The sequence below is a fragment of the Manacus candei genome, unplaced genomic scaffold, assembly GCF_025592945.1.
Source record: "Manacus candei isolate 608988 ecotype Guabito, Panama unplaced genomic scaffold, ASM2559294v1 h1tg000005l, whole genome shotgun sequence".
NCBI lineage: Eukaryota > Metazoa > Chordata > Aves > Passeriformes > Pipridae > Manacus > Manacus candei.
This window is the reverse complement of record NW_026138053.1, coordinates 7859228-7876544: the sequence shown is the minus strand read 5'-3', so window position 1 is coordinate 7876544 and position 17317 is coordinate 7859228. Positions and strand designations below refer to the sequence as shown.

General features: G+C 43.7%; 1 long non-coding RNA gene across 3 annotated transcripts in view; it reads right to left on the bottom strand.

Annotated features, from left to right (window-relative positions):
- Positions 1-17317, bottom strand: part of LOC127480140 (uncharacterized) — a 146050-nt gene that overhangs the window by 25454 nt on the left and 103279 nt on the right. For all 3 annotated transcript variants that reach the window (XR_007907773.1, XR_007907774.1, XR_007907772.1), the window contains one exon: positions 12761-12918. This is a non-coding gene — a long non-coding RNA (uncharacterized LOC127480140). The remainder of the gene's footprint in view (positions 1-12760; positions 12919-17317) is intronic.

Genomic DNA, 17317 nt, shown 5'->3' with positions numbered 1-17317 from the left:
CTAAGGGATGCATCACATCCTAAATTCTGTAACAGATGTTCTTTACAAGGCCATAACCATTTACAATGAGTGTTGTGTGAATAGGGAACTCGGACTTCTCAAAATCCCTGGTTTTCCACGTGTACACAGCTCGCCTGCAGCACGGGCAAACTCTGTGAACATTCCTGACATCCTCTAACCTCCATGTGGGAACTTTCCCAAACAGAAGCGGATTTGACAAGCCAGCAAGCAAAGAGAGAGAATTCTTAGAATCCAAAAGTCAGTAGAAATATTTCAATGTCCCCAGCACAACTCGCTTTGGGTGTCTGTTATTTCACATCTCGGTTTTGTGCCGGGGCTCAGCACCGTGTTCACTGGGGGAGCAGATCCTTTTGACTCACCAGATCAGAGATAACCTTGCCAAACGGGAACTTTCAAGAAGCTGCCCACTGCATTCACAGGAGATGAAAGGAGAGTTGCAGTTCTAACAGCAACATCACCTGACAAAGTCTTTGGCGATTTATACCTAAAAAAACCCCCTTTTCTGCAACTTCTCATAGTGTTTTTAACAGCTGGATGTTTTACTGTGTTCATAGGTAGGTCCAAATATAAATAGTAGTTTCTCTACTGACCCACATACTTGGCCTATATTCAGAGCCTTTTAAGATGTTTCCATTAACCACAGAACACTGTCAGGTCTTTCTCCAGTGTAATCTTATTTATGAGGTCCTGTTTCCCAGCACAAAACAGGACCAGATCAGCTGGAATCGGGCTCCTAGCTCACAGCTGAAAGCCTGTTTTCCTCCTATCCTCCATGGACACACACCTTTATCCTCAGCATCTTTAATGGCTGCATTTTTAGATCTAATTCCCAGTGCTCCATAAAGGAAAGAAGACTGAAAAAGATGATAAGCCATAGCTAGTCGGAAAATTGAGAAAACAAAAATCTAAGAAAGAATCTAGTAGAAGATGAGGCACGTGGCTCCACAGTTACTATTTTTTAATATTTTATAACTACATTTACTGTACCCTTAACTCATCTGGTCTGTGAAATCTCCAGTCCAGAGAATCCAGAGTAACTGAATTAATCTTAGTACAAAAACCATGGCTCAAATCCTCTGGCCTTTGTCTGGGGAAGTCTTTCATTGGAGCTTTCAGCTGGAAAGAGACTGCAGGAATTTGTGGCTGTGGAGCATGCAGCTCCAATAAATATATAATTCATCATGGAGAGGTTTGTTAAAACCGTTAGGGATAAAATAAATGTTCTTCTTTCCTATTGAAAAGAGATGTCAGTTTTTCTCTTACCATTATTAAAAGGGCCAGCCAGGGAGAATAAAGGCTTATTACATGGGAAAGCATATAGAGCCCTTTTATGAACTCTGGCTGCAGCCCTTCTCTTTGTGAGACTCTTTGTTTCAGTTTGTTTTTCAGCAGCTGTATCTGATCTGTATCTCCACACTTTCATCCTGTGACAAAACACAGCTGCAAAGTGACTACGAGTTTCTCATCTGTCCATCTCTGCCTGTTCTCACAGAGGGGACAGGTATGAGAAGCCCCAAACCCGACTTTGGGGTATTAAATCCAATAAATAATTGTGCAGTGAGTCACGAAGTCTGGCTATCTCTTGGCTCATCTTTCTTGGAAGTACCAGTGATAGCACCTTATCACCAAAGATGCCGAATTTCCTGCGTGGAAAGTTACTGGTATAACAGAGTCAGTAGGGTTGCCATCCCTTGAAAAGGGTTGTTAGGGCAGAAATACTTTGTTTTCAAGTGCAGAATAGAAAACTAATCACCCTGTGTTTAGTCTAAACCTCCCTGTCTAAAAAAATCCTTGACACTCAAATCGAGTGGTAGGAGCACAACTGATGCAGCACAGCTTCAAGCATCTCCTTGCCTGATTTTGATGACATTATCAGAGTTAAAAGTATTACAGAGTCCCACTGTATGAAATGTGTGTGCTAATGCTTTGTTTAGACAAAGCTGCCTCAAAAGAAAATTGTATTTATGTAAATGCATCCCTACATCTTCCCTCCCATCCCCTGCTCCCTCCCATTTTAGGAGTGCCATCCTTCACAAGCTGAACATTAGGGGACTAGAATATAAATCCAGGGAGCTGGGGGGGCTCAGCCTGGAGAAAAGGAGGCTCAGGGGGGACCTTCTCTCTCTCTCTCCAACTCCCTGACAGGAGGGTGAAGCCAAATGGGGGTTGGGCTCTGCTCCCAGGGAACGAGGGACAGGATGAGAGGAAACGGCCTCAAGGTGTGCCAGGGGAGGTTTGGGTTGGATGTTAGGGAAAATTTCTTCACAGAAAGAGTATTAAGCATTGGCACAGCGTCCCCAAGGAAGTAGTGGAGTCACTATCACTGGAAGTGCTAAAAAAAGTAGATGTGGCACTTCATGATATGGTTTAGTGGGAATGGTGGGGATTAGTCAAAGGTTTGACTCGATGATCTTGGAGGTCTTTTCCAACTGTAATGATTCTGTGATTCTGTGCTGAGGAGCAGAGGAGACCCAAGAATATTTTCAAGCCTGATGAGGGAACACAGAAGACACTGTGCAGGAGAGGGCTGATTTTACACAGGAGGGTTCCAGTGAATTCAATGCATCTTGGACACCAAAGGAAGAGCCATGAATATCCTACAACTGCTAGACTTGCCATCTCCTCCCAGTTATTCCCCCTCCTGAAGTTTCCTAGTTTCTCAAAGCACATCTCCTATAAGATGCTGTTTGGATGGGTTACCCTATTCCAGCCCTGCAAAAAGACCACAAGGAACAGCCACTTCTTCCCAAACACCGCCATGGAGCCCTCCCTGTCCTGCCCCACACACTGAGCCAGGGCTGCTGAAGAATCCCACGCCTGCCAGCTGTGATTTCCAGAGAGAGGGATAAGATACACTAATGACTGTGACTCTTACTACTGATTACCACTAATGCACTTCATTGGCCAGTGCAAGTCAAATGTAAAAGCCTTTGCAATTTGAAAAGAACTGTTTCAACTTATTAAATACTGTAGATTTCAGGCTCTGATAATGGTCCACGTGCCCACATTTCTCTCACAGTTACAAAAAGGAATGTACAGCAACAGCAACTGCACCTGCCTGGCTGGCCGTGTTGACCTGGACTGCACTTACAACTTTTATTGCTGCCCTTACTTTGAGTTTAAGTGCAATCAGTGAAAATAGTAGACTGGCAAACATAGAATCATTAAGGCTGGAAAAGACCTCCAAGATCATCAAGTCCAACCTTTTATCCCATAGAAGATGCTGACACTGACATTTGCTTTTTTTGTATAATCAGACAGAAAAGCAAAATATCAAATATTTTCAGAGTGGAAACTCTGAGTTATTTTTAGCTGAAAGGATCAAAATTAGTTCAATTAAGAAGTTCTATCTGATAATGTCAGACCATTCATATCTATAATTAATCTTTAATATTGTTGTAATTTTTAGAAGCTGAAAAGAGCTGAACTCTGAAACAAGGAGTCAAAATGAAAGTTGCTTTTTCAATCTCAAGTAGTATCAGTGTTTCCGTTGAAAACTTCATCAAGATGAACTTCCCCCAAAATTCTAATTATGCTGAAACAGCATTTTCAAAAAAAAATTTATCCTGTTCAAATTAAAAATAAATTAAAAAACCCAATAAACCAAACCAGACAAAAACCCCAAAACACAAAACTTGGCTGCCTGGCAGCCTCAACCTCTCTAAAAATAACTGAGCCAAGTCAAATCCACCCACCTTCCCTCTCCATCACAAACACAGGCTCTCACAGTTTGATTACAAACCTCAGGGCACGCTGTGGTTTCACTTCCAGCTGCAGGTCCCAGAGTGGGCTGATTACAGGAACACCCCATGACCTGCCCACGCCAGAGAGGGTTTTCTCAGAAAGAAGTGGCCCAGACAGCAGTGCCAGTAGGTCTGTCTGGGCAAACCTACCTGGACATGGTAGAGCAGAATAAGCTCGTTGGTTCGAAGGTGGGAGCCCATTCCCAGCACACATCTGGCAGCCCAGCTGTTGCTCCAAGGTATGACCTTCCCATTCCCTGCAGCTGTGCCAGCAGAGCTTTCCAGAGGTACATCATCACACTCGTTCAAGTGAGCAAAGGCTTCTCTTGCTTTCAGGACTGAATTTTAAACCTTAGCTAAGAATGTTTTGGGATCTGAGCTGTGAATTTTTCATTTGAGGGGTTGAGAAAAGGCACTCATTTAATTAAGAAACTGAATGAACTCAAAGGAAAAAAGGAGCACCATTTCCAGAAAGTGATTTAAATGCTCTTTTAGAAATCATTAATTATGTATTTAAGTTTAACTTTTTACTTACTGAATGCTTCATTTCTACACACAAATCCCACTTCAATATCCCTCCACATTTGAGCAACCTGGTCTAGTGGAAGACATCCCTTCCCATGGCAGGGAGTTGGAACTGGATGAGCTTTCAAGTCTCTTCCAACCCAAACCATTCCAGGCTTCTATGTTTTAGAGTTGTGCAAAATCTTCAAAATTATTTTGATTTGGTAGATTTTACTTCCACTCTGCACCCACTTTTCATGGGTGTGATTGACTTTAGTAAGAGGAAAACCAAGGAAAAAAGGTGATCCACACCAGGACAGGGAAGACAAGAAGAGCACACACATGTTTCTCAGCTGCTGTACATTTACAGGGAAAGGTCCAGGGAAGGAGAGAAATCAGGTAACCACTCTGTTGAAAACAAAGGTGTTTCCGGGTCACTAAAAATTCCACAATTATTTCACGTTTTCCCCAGTCTTCTTTTCCACTGCAAAGACCAAAATCTGCCCCGTCAGATGCCAACCAAGCTGTTACTTGTTTTGTTTTGCAGGTTGCTAAGGAACGGGGCTGTTTTTGCTTACTTGCCTCCCTTGGGCTATTTCACAACACTTTGTAATATACACTGCTCTTTTCTGCTGCACATCTGGTTTTGATTTTAGGTTTCAGAACCCCCTCTGAAAACTGAGATATTAGTTTTTCATATCTATCATCTAGACAAAGTGCATCAGCCTGTCAAACCGAGTGCACCAGTGAGACACATTTAACCCTCTCAAGTTTCTCTCCCAAAAGCTGTTTTCATTTGTTGTCAAGTTCAGACGGTGGAAGTAGCTCAAGTATTTTGTCTAATTTGCTGTGTGAAATTAGCTGCAACCACCATTAAATTTTAGGTATGAAATAAAACTACCCCATTTCTTCAAAACATGCCATTGGAGAGGAAACCCTCCTGCCTCGCAAACACGAGCGAAGAGAGATGATCGCTCGCCCCAGCAGATGCTCGACAACGTCTCCCAAAGCTTCTAGTCTTTCATTTTCCTTGGAAGCAGCTACTCCCAGAAAGCAGCTACCCAGCATGGAGAGGGGTTCTCCTGTGTCTTTGGAAAATGGTGTTGTGGGATGGCAGGACAACTCAGCTGGTACTTTGGGGCAGCTGCAAACACGTCCCTCATCCCAGCAGTGCCGCTGCTCACACAGGCACAGAGTCATTGAGGTTGGAAAAGCCCTCTAAGATCATCCAACCATTACCCCAGCACTGCTGTAGTCACCACTAAACCACGTCCCCAAGTGCCACATCCACACGCCTGTTGAACACTTCCAAGGGTGGTGATTCCACCACTGCCATGGGCAGCCTGGTCCAATGCCTGACCACTCTTCCAGTGAACAAACTTTTCCTAATATCTAATCTAAACCTCCCCCGATGCAACTTGAGGCTGTTTCCTTATCTGCATACAAACTGATGGGGATAACATATATTCCTGCACTGCTGATACCCCAAGTGATCCTGACCTAAGTCCTCTCCCAAAGCCTTTCTCCATACTCTGCAAGCAAAGCTCTGACAGGGAGGGGGGTGGCAGAGCTAACAGTGTTCCTTTAGTCTTCACCCATCTGGTCCCAGCATCATTTAAAGTTGCAATTAAAATTTATATCCCCAGGCTAAGGTCACTCGAAAAACTTCTGCCAAGAACTACATCCATTTGACACCCTGCAGAGAAAAGAAACTGCCTCTGCTTTATCCCAATAGTTTGCTTTTCCCACCACCCCGAGGATTTGTCTCTGTGCCCTTTTTAAGCCACTCTGGTGACTATCTGATCCTATAAAATTCTATAGTCCAGGGAATCCTCCTTTCTCAGCAGGACATGGGGTCCAACAGGTTTCACAGCTCCAGAGCAAGGCCAGGGTGATTCACTCTCTGGCCCTGCAGGTTCTGGCCCCTGGAGCTGCCTGGCAGTGCCAGGGAAGTCCTGTAGTGCACAAGTTTTTCTGAGAATCACCAAAACTATCATTTAAAAAGAAATACTGGCCAGGAGAGGCAGGTCTGGCACCTTCACTTTGTGCTGGATGAGGCACAGGCTGCTGCAGCCTGTGTGCTGCAGAGCTGGGGCTGCCAGGGCAGAATTCCCAGGTGGGAAGCAGGTCTGCTATTCAGCAATAGCAGACTAAACCTAAATCCACAACCTTCACCTTACAAACCTTCAGTGAATATAAAATTCAAAGTCTGATTTTCACTCTTCTCCTGAGACCTATCCCAGCAGTGTTAAAATTTCAGTGTGAAAAAGTATTTGATGCCATGGAGGTCCATACCAGTAAAAAATAAACTTGGATATTCCCAAAATTTTGCCTCATGGACACACTGCCCTTTCCTAAACATGAGGATGATACTAGAGAACCACTCCACCACGGAGGGGCTGTAGATTTTTAAGATTGCACAGACACCAAATCTTGTGAATTTTGAAGACCTGCTGAGTTCTGGACATGGTGCCCGTGGCTGCACCTCAGATTATGTCCCAGTGCTGCCCAGCTTCCTTCCTGAAAGGGCACTGAAGGCAGCTCAGCAGCCAAAGGGAGGTGCCTGAAGGACAATTGGGCAGTGTGACACTGGATTTTCCCTACCCCATCTTCTCCTGGACACATCAGAAGTCAGCCAAACTCGGGACAGCGCGTGGCCAGCCCAGGGCCTGGCAGACTCCCCCTGCCTGGGACTCTCAGGAGCTGGGCCAGGGCTAGTTGCTGCAGGGGCTCTGTGATCCACACAACCACAGGGCTGTGCTCCTGCTGTGCAGCAGGGATTCAGAGTATATGGGATAATAAGCCTGTGGAAAAATCTCAGGATAAAGCAGAGTTGGTCTCGTCATTACCCCGTCACAGCTTCTTAGATGCTCTGGGGGCAAAAACTGAAACAAAGGTATTAAATGCAGCAAACCACATCTTTCCATCTCTTTGCATCAAATCTAAACTAACCCAATGCTTGGAGCCCTCAATATCCCATTTTACCCCACACCCCTTTTCATTTTGGTGTGGTCAGGCTTTCCCCTCCCCACAGCCTCTGGCCAGTTCAGCCCTGGGACGGCTCAGGCAGCTCCCTCCACCCAGAGGGTCCTGCCCAAAACCGTCCTGCAGCGTGAGCTCACCGTGACCTCTCAGCAAAGCACAGCCCTTCTCCTCCCCGGGTTTAGAGAGGCTCGTGGGGCAGCGCCTCATTTGCAGCTCGTGTGCTTCACTCTTAACCAATTAATAGCTCGTCCCGCCCTGATGGGTGAGGAGAGGGTTAAGAATATCGTGGAGCAGTGGGGGCATAGGAGAGCTCAGTCTGGAAGCAGTTTAAGTAACCTAAGGAGAATCTGATACAGACCAAAGACACACAAGTACAGATGCATTTAATAGAAGCCTCTCTCTGCTCGAGATCTACAGCTGAGACTCCTGCAGCAAAATGTGCTGTTGGGAACATCCTGTGCTCCAACCACGATGGCTCTGGGAGGAATCAGAGCCAGTATTATGTGCTGGTGCTCCGAAGGACTGAATGTTCACTTCAGACACACGTTTGGGGGATGTATATTTATGCATAGATTTTGGGATGCAGCACATCCCACTGTGAACTTGGACAGCAGCTTCCTCCTCCATCTAAGAATTCCTCTCTTAAGAAATCCCAGTGTTGTGTAAGGAAGGGCACAGCCCAGGAGCTGTTCCAGCAGCAGCTGAGCCAGGTTAAGGCGTTCTCACCTCCAGCCTGCCCACAGCTGTGTATCCACTGCCCCCCATTAGGGGTTACCACCCTTTTCCATGAGCCACATAACCCCATCTGTGGACACTCCCAAGTCTGGCTCCCTCAGAATGATCCAGCTTAGCTTAAGCACTTTTTAGTAAGTTTATTGTTTGGGCTTATTTTTATTATTTTTTGAGCTAGCTCATCTTGAGATTGATAGTTTCTTGACTCAGTTCAGCTGCAACTGGAACAGCATCTCTGACCACGCTCCAATAAAGCTGTTGCAAAATTGCATCTGTCAGTCTCTTCAGTCAAAGCCTGTAAGACCAATCTAAAGATAATATATTTAATATTAATTCCATAAACATTCTTTTGTCTGCTATCTCACTGTTTCCTTGCTATTACTGGAAATTTAGATCACTTCTGTGTGCAGCAGTCTATTCTCCAACAACTTATTTAAGGAGATCTAGGATAATCAACACTCTGAAGAAACCATCACCAAAAAAACCCTCCAGGTCCTCCCTCTTCCAGAGAATTTACGGTTTCCATGAGGTGCAGAACTGCAAGAATCCAGTAAGTCACAGGGGAACCTGATCAGAAACTGTTGATGCATTTATATTATTAGTATTATGACTTTATTTCATTTTCAATTCTTGGCATATGGGACTTAGGAGACTTGTACAGCCAAGGCCTCGCACAGCCGTGCCAGGAGGCAGGAAAGGTAGTTTGGGGAGACACAAATATTTGCTTCGCTGACCTCTGTGTTTGGCTCCTAAGGAGGTTTGATTTGTATTCAGGCCCATGCTTGTGCTCTCAGGGAACACACATAACTCAGGCCAATTGTATGGGATGGGAGCACAACGAGGAGCCCTGCTCAGGCTCTGACATTTAGCAAGCCAAGAGGGTTGAAAATGGAGCCAAGTCCATTGCCTGGCTTGGCTGCACAAACCAAAACACAAACCTCGCCACTGGAATTGATTATAGGCACATGAAAAGAAAATACATAAAATGATACATAAGGTTCTTGTAACCCCCAGGAGCTGATGCCAGAATATGCTCATGGGCTTGGTTCAACACCACAAGTGAGCGCAGAGCTCGGCCCAGGCCGCGCTCGGGTTTTCATCAGATTAACTCTTCAGCTCAGGTCAGAGCACCCCTTGTGCTGCTCCCAGATCTGAGCTTCCCCTCCAGCCCCCAGGGAAAGGAGTAGCTGGCTGTGTGAATGCAGGATTTATAGCCCTTCAGCTGGTGCAAAAGGTGCTATAGCTGCCCACAGGAGGAAAGGAAATTGAATTAAGTGAGATTAGGAATCTACACAACAGAGGAGCCAGAAGGCTGTTTATGCTAAATGTAAAATACTGCATGAGCCAGCCCCACAGAAAGGGGATTCTTCCTCTGCTACAGATCCCAGTTATCCCTCAACACAACTGAGGGCTTTGGCTATGCATTTCTTAGTTTAATTATCGTTAATAATTTAGTTAGGAAGCTTAATCCGTGCAGACTACTACATTGATTTGAACAACAAAGCCCAGCAGGCACTAAAATGTTATATTTCTTGGAAGAATATGAGTTATTAATAGTATCCTTTCCCATGCAAAAACCTGTGCCTTTCTGTAGAGTGTCACTGTTCTCCAGAAAGACACTTTTTTCTCAGTTTGAAGTATTTGATATGATAGTTTGATATGATGAAGGTAACGCTTTCAGGAAGGGCTTGAAAGCAGACATTATTGTTTTACTGCAGCACCAGTGAGACTCAACATTTCCCTGGAAATGAGCAGAGCTAAGATGATGGTTTTTCACTTTCCGGTAACCCTTGTGCAAGGTGTTGGAGCCTTTCTGAAAGAGCACTAAAGAGATTGTCTGAAAAATGAATCAAGCCTTTATCCAAAAAACCATCAAAAACTGAGTTACCACAACTAGATTTGCTTCTGGCCAAGCACCTTTCCTTCCCGAAACACCAAACGCAAGGGCTGGAAGCAAATAAAATGTTCTTAGAGGACAGGGTGAAGCAAAGGAATGATCTTTAAGGTCCCTTCCAACCCAAACCATGCTGTGATTCCATGAATAGTGGAGTCCAATGTTCAGGTACATCATATTTTCTTCTAAGGAATAAGTAATTTAATCCTACTACAGTTACTCCTGTAGCAATTTCCCTTCAGGTTTCAGGAACTCCTGTGTCGTGCTAACAGAAAGCAGGAGTTCAATAGTGCACTCAAACTCTCCCAATTTAACTTAAGGTTTAGTCTTTTCTAATTCAAAGGCATTTCATTTGAAAGTGTTTTTGCCTTATAATAAACAGATAATAAACAGATTCTTGGTTTCCTACAATAAAAAGAGAAAAAGACTGTAAACTTGAAACTTTTAAAAGGGCATGTGGGACTGTTCTTTAATTTTATTCTTTGGCTGTGGAATCTATACTCATTAAAAGTGAGAAGTTGAGCTCTGATTACTATTTGTGCTTTTAAAGTTTGCATTTCTACCCCCAGAAAGAAAGGCAAAATGTGGTGATGTGCTTTCACTTTTTGATTTTAGATTTTTTTCCTTCCTGTTGCAACGTGGCACCATAATGCAAAGTTTGGGTTCCCTAGAATGCAAAGAAAGTAATGTAACACAGTTTTAAAGAATCTTTCTAAAAAGAAAGATGTGTAGTTAAAGATGTAAGATACTGAAAACACTTCACAAACTATGAAGTTTGGCTATTAAGTGATAGAAAGGGCTGTGAGATGGCCCAACTCTTTCCTTGCTATGAATCGTCTTCATGTGCTGATGATCCAAATATGTAATTCTTCCCTGTTTTGCTGTATTTTTCTACAGAAGAAGAATAATAAATAATAAAAATAATATAATTGAGCTACAGACATAAATAGAGATTGGATTTGTGACAGCCAGCATGAGAGAGGCAATAATTTAAGCTGATGGGACAGGGCAAGAAACAGGAAAGTGTTTCCATCTTCTCATCCTACTGTTGGAAATGGAAATATGACTTCGTATAAAGGCCACATTTTGGAATATGCTGAGCTTCTGTACACCCTGTTGTTGTACTATAGTAACAAGCTTTCTGAATGCTTGAAAAATGGGATTTCATTTAAAGCTGGGGAAGGGGTGGCAGGCCCAGGAGCCCCATCTGGGGATGAACAGCTGTCTGGATCTCACTGTGGATGTCTCTGTGCAGCATCTCCCTGGTGCAGCCCAGCCCCAGATGCAGCTGCTGGCCCTGCCCAAGCTGGGCACACCCCTGCTCCCAACGGGATTTGCCAGATTCTAAATGTCTGCCAAATCCTGTCTGTTCAGAGCAAAGCAAAACCCAGCAGTGCATGTGCAAATCAACAGCACATGGACGAGTTTTCCCCTCATCCCCCACGGCTTTCGTTCGCTTTGACCGGAGAGTTCAGAACATCCCGTGCTTTAAAGGGTGTTTGGGAACTGCTTTCTCCTACAGCTTGGAGAAAACTTAATTATTATTGAATTAAAACTGTTTTTTCAAAACTTGTTTTCATTCCTAGCAGAGCCATAACGATCCAGCCAATGCTCTCAATATAAACACACTTAACACAAAATGGGTTTTAGAACAAACCATTAATTTCAAGACTTCCTGGTAATATATATATTGCTGTTAAAGCAAATATTTTTCCATAGGTTTTGAGTCTGTGTTATCAGGGTTGCAATAAATTCTGCTATTCCCACATAAAGACATTAAAAACAGAATGGCATTATGTGTCAAGTGAATTATTTCGATTGGATTAAATGAATTAATCTCATCCTGATTTTCCAACCTTAATTCTAAACATTTCTTGAAGGAACTGAAAAATATGTAAATAGGAACAATCACTTGAAATAAAAATATGCAGGGTCTGTTCTGAAAATATTGACATGAAGTGATTGACATTATCAGAGGATCTCTTTGCCTCGAGATATCTCAATGAAATTAAATTGTTTCTGACAGGTTCCTGAAGAAATTTTTAGTTCAAATGAAACCATATTTTCAAAGAAAAATATTTTGGAGACAAATCTGTGCCTCGCCCCCCCTTGGTGCAGAGTCCCCTGCGACTCATGAAGAGAGGGAGCTGTTTGCCCTGATGTGGTTTTCGGTCTCAATTTGCCTATTTTTAGTGCCCTGTGTCAGAACTCAGTGGCAACCTGGGGATTTTCCTTGCTTTTTTTGTTTGTTTTTTTTTTCCCTCTGAGTAATTTGTGCTGCACATTGATGTTGCTGCTGTTTGTAAACAGTGGGCTATGAGCTGTTCCTAAAACCCAGAAGGGTTTGAGCAGAAGGGCGCTTCGCCTTTCCTTCAGTGTTTCTCTCTCCTGCTCCGTGCGTGTTCAGCTCCACACTCAATTCCACTTATTCTTGTAAATGTAAGAGCACAATAAATTTGGGAACCACAACACTTTCAGCTGCCCCACATCATTCTCGCCCCAGTGGTTTCTAAACTGCTCCTCACACCCAGGCACTGCAGATAAGCAGGAACAGCAAACCACGGCTGCCCCCGAGGCACATCCTGTCTCCACGCTCATTTGCTGCATTTTTCCTGGGACAAGTCCCATGGGATACATTCAGAGGCTGTTATTTAGTTTTGCAACGTGAGTGTACTGGAATCAGGAAAATTTGAAATAGTCCATGAGCAATAGAAACAGAAATTAAGAGATAAATGAGTTTCACAAAGGAACTCAACAGTGGAAATACTTTTTGGGTTGGGATGTCCGGCTTTCTCAGCCTGAGGGTTGGGACTGGTTTTGGGAGCTCTTGTGGGTTCTATGGATCAAGTGATGTAAATACTGTCAATGGATTTCAACTTACAGGCTTTCTAAGCTCTCCTTTAAATATTCTGCCTCTCCTCCAAGACAAAAGGTGGGGAAAACTGATGGAAGAGGCCTTGTAATGCTTCCAGAAGATCCATCAGCTGCGTGTGGAGCCCCTCTCGTGCTGTATCAGCATTTCTGCTTCTGTGCTGAAAACTGGAAGTGAAAAGGCATCTTGTTAGAAGAACCCAGAATCAAGAAGTGTGGAGCCAGGTTGCAAAACCAGGAAAAAAATCAGAGGGAAGTAGGTGACCAAAAAGGAGGAAGAAGATGTTTCTAAATAATGCCTGTATTTGCCTAACTGGGCAGCAGAGTTACCAGTGAACCAGCCCAACAAAAGAAAATCTGCATTTTACCCCTATTTCTTATGGCAATGCATGGAAACATCTCCTGTTTGAGTCATGCTGTCCTTCCCTTTCCCTCTCCCCAAAGGTATCCATAAGAATGCTGTGAAATTCAGCTAGTGAATTTTTGGCATAGAAAGGAGAGAGCTGAAGAAATGCAAGAAGATTTCATAAGAGTTTCTCAATAACAAGTTTTTTGATCTTCCCAACATTATCCAGAAATAAAACAGATATTTCTGCTCAGCTGAACCCAGCTGGCTGTGTGGAAAACATTTCAAAATCTGCCACAAATCTTTATTTTTTTTCCTGATGTCTGTTAATTTACTTAAAACAAATCAATTAAGTGTCCTAATTACAACTGAAATATATAATTATATTGTGCACTCAGTTCAGTGCATGCTAATGAAGCAATCACCACCTTCTTATTAGTCACTCTGGAAAACTAAACCCAAGTGGGAGCTGACAAGGTTTTTCTGCATCTTCAAATGAGGCACTTGGTCCATTCTTTGCTTGTTTCTAAACTTGAAACTTGAGCAAAAAAGGCCACAAAAGATACAGGATCATTATATTATTTTCTTTTTTAAAATTTCAAGAGGAACTATCATCCCCTAAGGTGGATCAGCTCACTTAGAAATTAGAGGCTATTTTTAACATATATGTTAATATTTTGCCAAAAACTTTACGCAAATGAGTATAAATTTTAAAAGAACACTACACAGCCCTAATCTAATTCAGATGAAAAGTATTTTGGTGAGTGTGCTTTGCCTGCCTAAACAGAAATATTAGAGCAGCTACTTAAATGGTAATTGATAAATGCATAAAATTACTACCATTCAAACTGCAAATCAGTTAGCAAAATTCAATGAAGGTTTAAACATTTCATTGCATTAATGATATAAATGCATAAATTTACAGGGAGCAGCATCCAGCCATTTGGCAGCTTTCCACTGTATTTACTTACAGGTGATAATGCATTTAAAAAGCACTTGAAGCAGAATATGTATTAAGCACTACTAAACTTGCAGAGATTTATTAGCACAAGCTTTTAGACTGTCTCTGCCCTGAAGCAAACTCATTTTTATTTCTGAAAATTAAAAAAAATAGAGCAATACATCATTTTAAGAAACATCAGCGAGGATGGTGTGGGAGTTATCTCAAAATCCAGTATTTCTTCATGACAAGTGTAGGTCTGTAGCCTTCAGCTTGTATGGGACTGACTGATGGGACTGCCTCAGAAATGCTGATAATATCCATAGGATGTTCATTTACACATTAGTGAAAGGATGGACGTTTGGAAAACTCTCTGGGATCTCCAGAGACTAATGATCTGACACTTCCAGCACCTTAAAGTGCTCTGATTTTTCAGACAGGGCTGAAATCCTGTCCATCCAGACAAAAATCAGGCACTGCCAATTCTTTGGGGAACTTAAGCTAACGAACATTATTAGTTCTCCCAACAGATGAGAGCAAAGACAGCAGGAAAATATTTGCAGGTATTTAATGGTATTTGCAGAAGTGTTCTATGAGCATTTGCAGGATGTGAAGAGCTCACATGCCCCATTCCTGTGTCAAGGCTTCTTAGATGCACCTGGACCTTAAACACAAAGATCACTTTTGTGTGCAGGACATGCAGGAAGGGTGGCATTTCTTCTCACCCAGCAATAGCAAAAGGCACAGCATTCATGCCCCGATTCCTCTGAAGGCCACTACACCTTCCTAATTAGTGCTTTTAGTAAGAAACAATGTAAATTAGTGAAGATTTGCCACATGAACCTTCCCACTTCCCACCAAGGTCAGAGATGCTGGTGCTGGAGGCCCTGCATCCTGAATCCAGCACAACAACTTCAGAATCCCATGATAACATTCCAACTGTCTCATGCCTGGTACAGTCAGGAACACGGAGGCTGTGTAAACAAGCCCCTTCTGATCTGCTCCAGATATACAATGTCCTGCCCTTGGGTTTTTGTGTCTATACTGACAGGGCAGACACCCTCCTCTTGGCTGGTGCACATTCTGAATGGATGAGCTGCAATGAGCAGATGACAGAGATTTCTCTCCATTTTAATGCCTTTCTGGCCAAAATCCTCTTGAGAATTCAACTCAGCAAGATCTTTAAATACAACTGAGAGCAGGATTTGGCTCAGGGAGTGTTTCCCTGTTTTATTCCCTACAGCTTTTCATTACCACCTTCTAAATCTGTAACGAAACCAGGAGTGTTTTTACGGTGCTCTGTATGAGAACGTTGCTAATAAGTAGCTCCATTAAAAATAGTAAACATAAATCATTTATTAATTTTATGCATTTCTAAGTCCACTTGAGAATATTTTTGGCTGAGCCAAGGCACAAGTAAAGGTGTTAATTATTATCTTACTAGAGCAATCAGTTAATAAGGCAGTTAGGAGAGATGTTTGTTGGGAGGTTCTGGGGTGCCCTGAGGCTACTGAAGTCATTGTCTGGGATAGAACACGACCGCTGGAGCTTGCAGGAGTCTGGTGGCACTAACCCAAAGCCCTCGAGGCCTCTGTCTGCAAATTAGCTGAGAGGAGAGAGCAGACACCAGGTCTGAGCAGGGGAGCTGTAAACAAGCAGGTAGAATTCCCGGCGCAGGCTCCCACGGAGCGGAGCAGTGTCTGGGGCCCCTGGGAGGAGCCTGCCAGGGCCCACTTGCTGAGCTGGAGATGGACAGGGAATTGGGTTCGGTTTCCTTCTCCCCCAAAACAACAACAGCCTTTTCAGGACTCTGCTGTGCCCTCAGGCCAAGGAACAGGGCTCTGCACCACTTCACCACTTACAAGGTTGAACACCTTGGAGCAGCTCTGCTCTCCCTGCTTGCCCATTGCTCTCCCTGCTTGCCCGTTCATCCCATGCGAGGACCCCAAATGCTTCCAGACTCCTCCAGGACAGAACAGCTCCTTTAATCACTCCCCTGCTGCACCAGAACTGGATGGACATCCATACCAGTGTGGTATGACCAAAGCTATCAACTGTCTGACCGTGGCCAGGTCACCTTTGCTCCCACTGTGTTTCCAGAGAGTTCAACACCACAAAAGCCACTCTGGTCACTGGTGCTTCAATCCAGAGGCCACAGACAGAATGGGTTTTCAGGTTAAATGCTAAAGGTTCAAGGAGAGCAGCACACTGGGGCATCTTGCTCCTCTTTTACCTGATTTCTGCCTCTTCCCTGCTCAGTAACTTGTATTCTCCACTTACCATTGCAGCACTGGGTGACAAGAGCTAAACGGCTCCATCAGTGACTTGCAGGAGGGAGGTTATCCCAGTCTCCCAAAACCAAAGGAAAACCACAGCTGTCTGCCCTCAGCCGAGGGTGTGTCAAGGAGCCTGTCCACAAGGAAAGTGTTTCTGGTTATGAATTATATCCTACACCATCCCTATGGCCCTATTAGGGATGCACTCTGAGGTGCTCCAGGGGTAGCCTCTTCTAGGAGCTACATTCTCCCCTGTGGGATGGGATAAATATTAGAGGAGTTGCCAGAGAAGGGAGGGGAAGAAACCACTTTCTGATGTACTTCAAAGCCAGATAATGAGTCTTTCTGTCAAACATCTCCGGGGGGGGGGGGGAGGAGGAGTGGGGGTGTTGATCTTCTGTAACTTCAAAACACTTGAACTGATTTGCAGCACAGAAATCACTTTAAAAATGCAGGTCCTTTTACTTGTCCTCCCTAATCCAGATAGCCCTCAAAATATGGCTGTAGGAGAGAGATCCCATTTCACCTGCACAATGGAGACACTCTTTACTTGAGACAAAACAGACCATATCCCAGATCTATCCTACAGTTTGGGATAGTATCTAAGCAGAGGACTGTTCCTTGTCAGTGAGGGAAATACTGTCATTCCCACTTTTCAGATGGTAAATTGAGAAAGAATGAGTTGAACACCTTATCCAAGGACACAGGAAAATCTGTAATCACTCTGGAAAGTGAACTGAGATCTCCTGACTTCATCCATGGGGTGCTTAATACACCCCCACTTCAACCGTGGGGTTGTTGTTGGGCAGATTGTTTGTTTCTTTGAGGAGATTCAGTAAAGCTTCCAACAAATCTAGCGTGAACAGCCCAGAGCTGGCACTGTCTCGGGGAGCTTGTCCTCCACTGGAAGAACGTAGATGGAAAATAAATATTAGATACATTTAATTCATTATTTAATAATCTATGGGGTTTTATGCTGGAATAGCTGCCTCAGGAGTACAACCC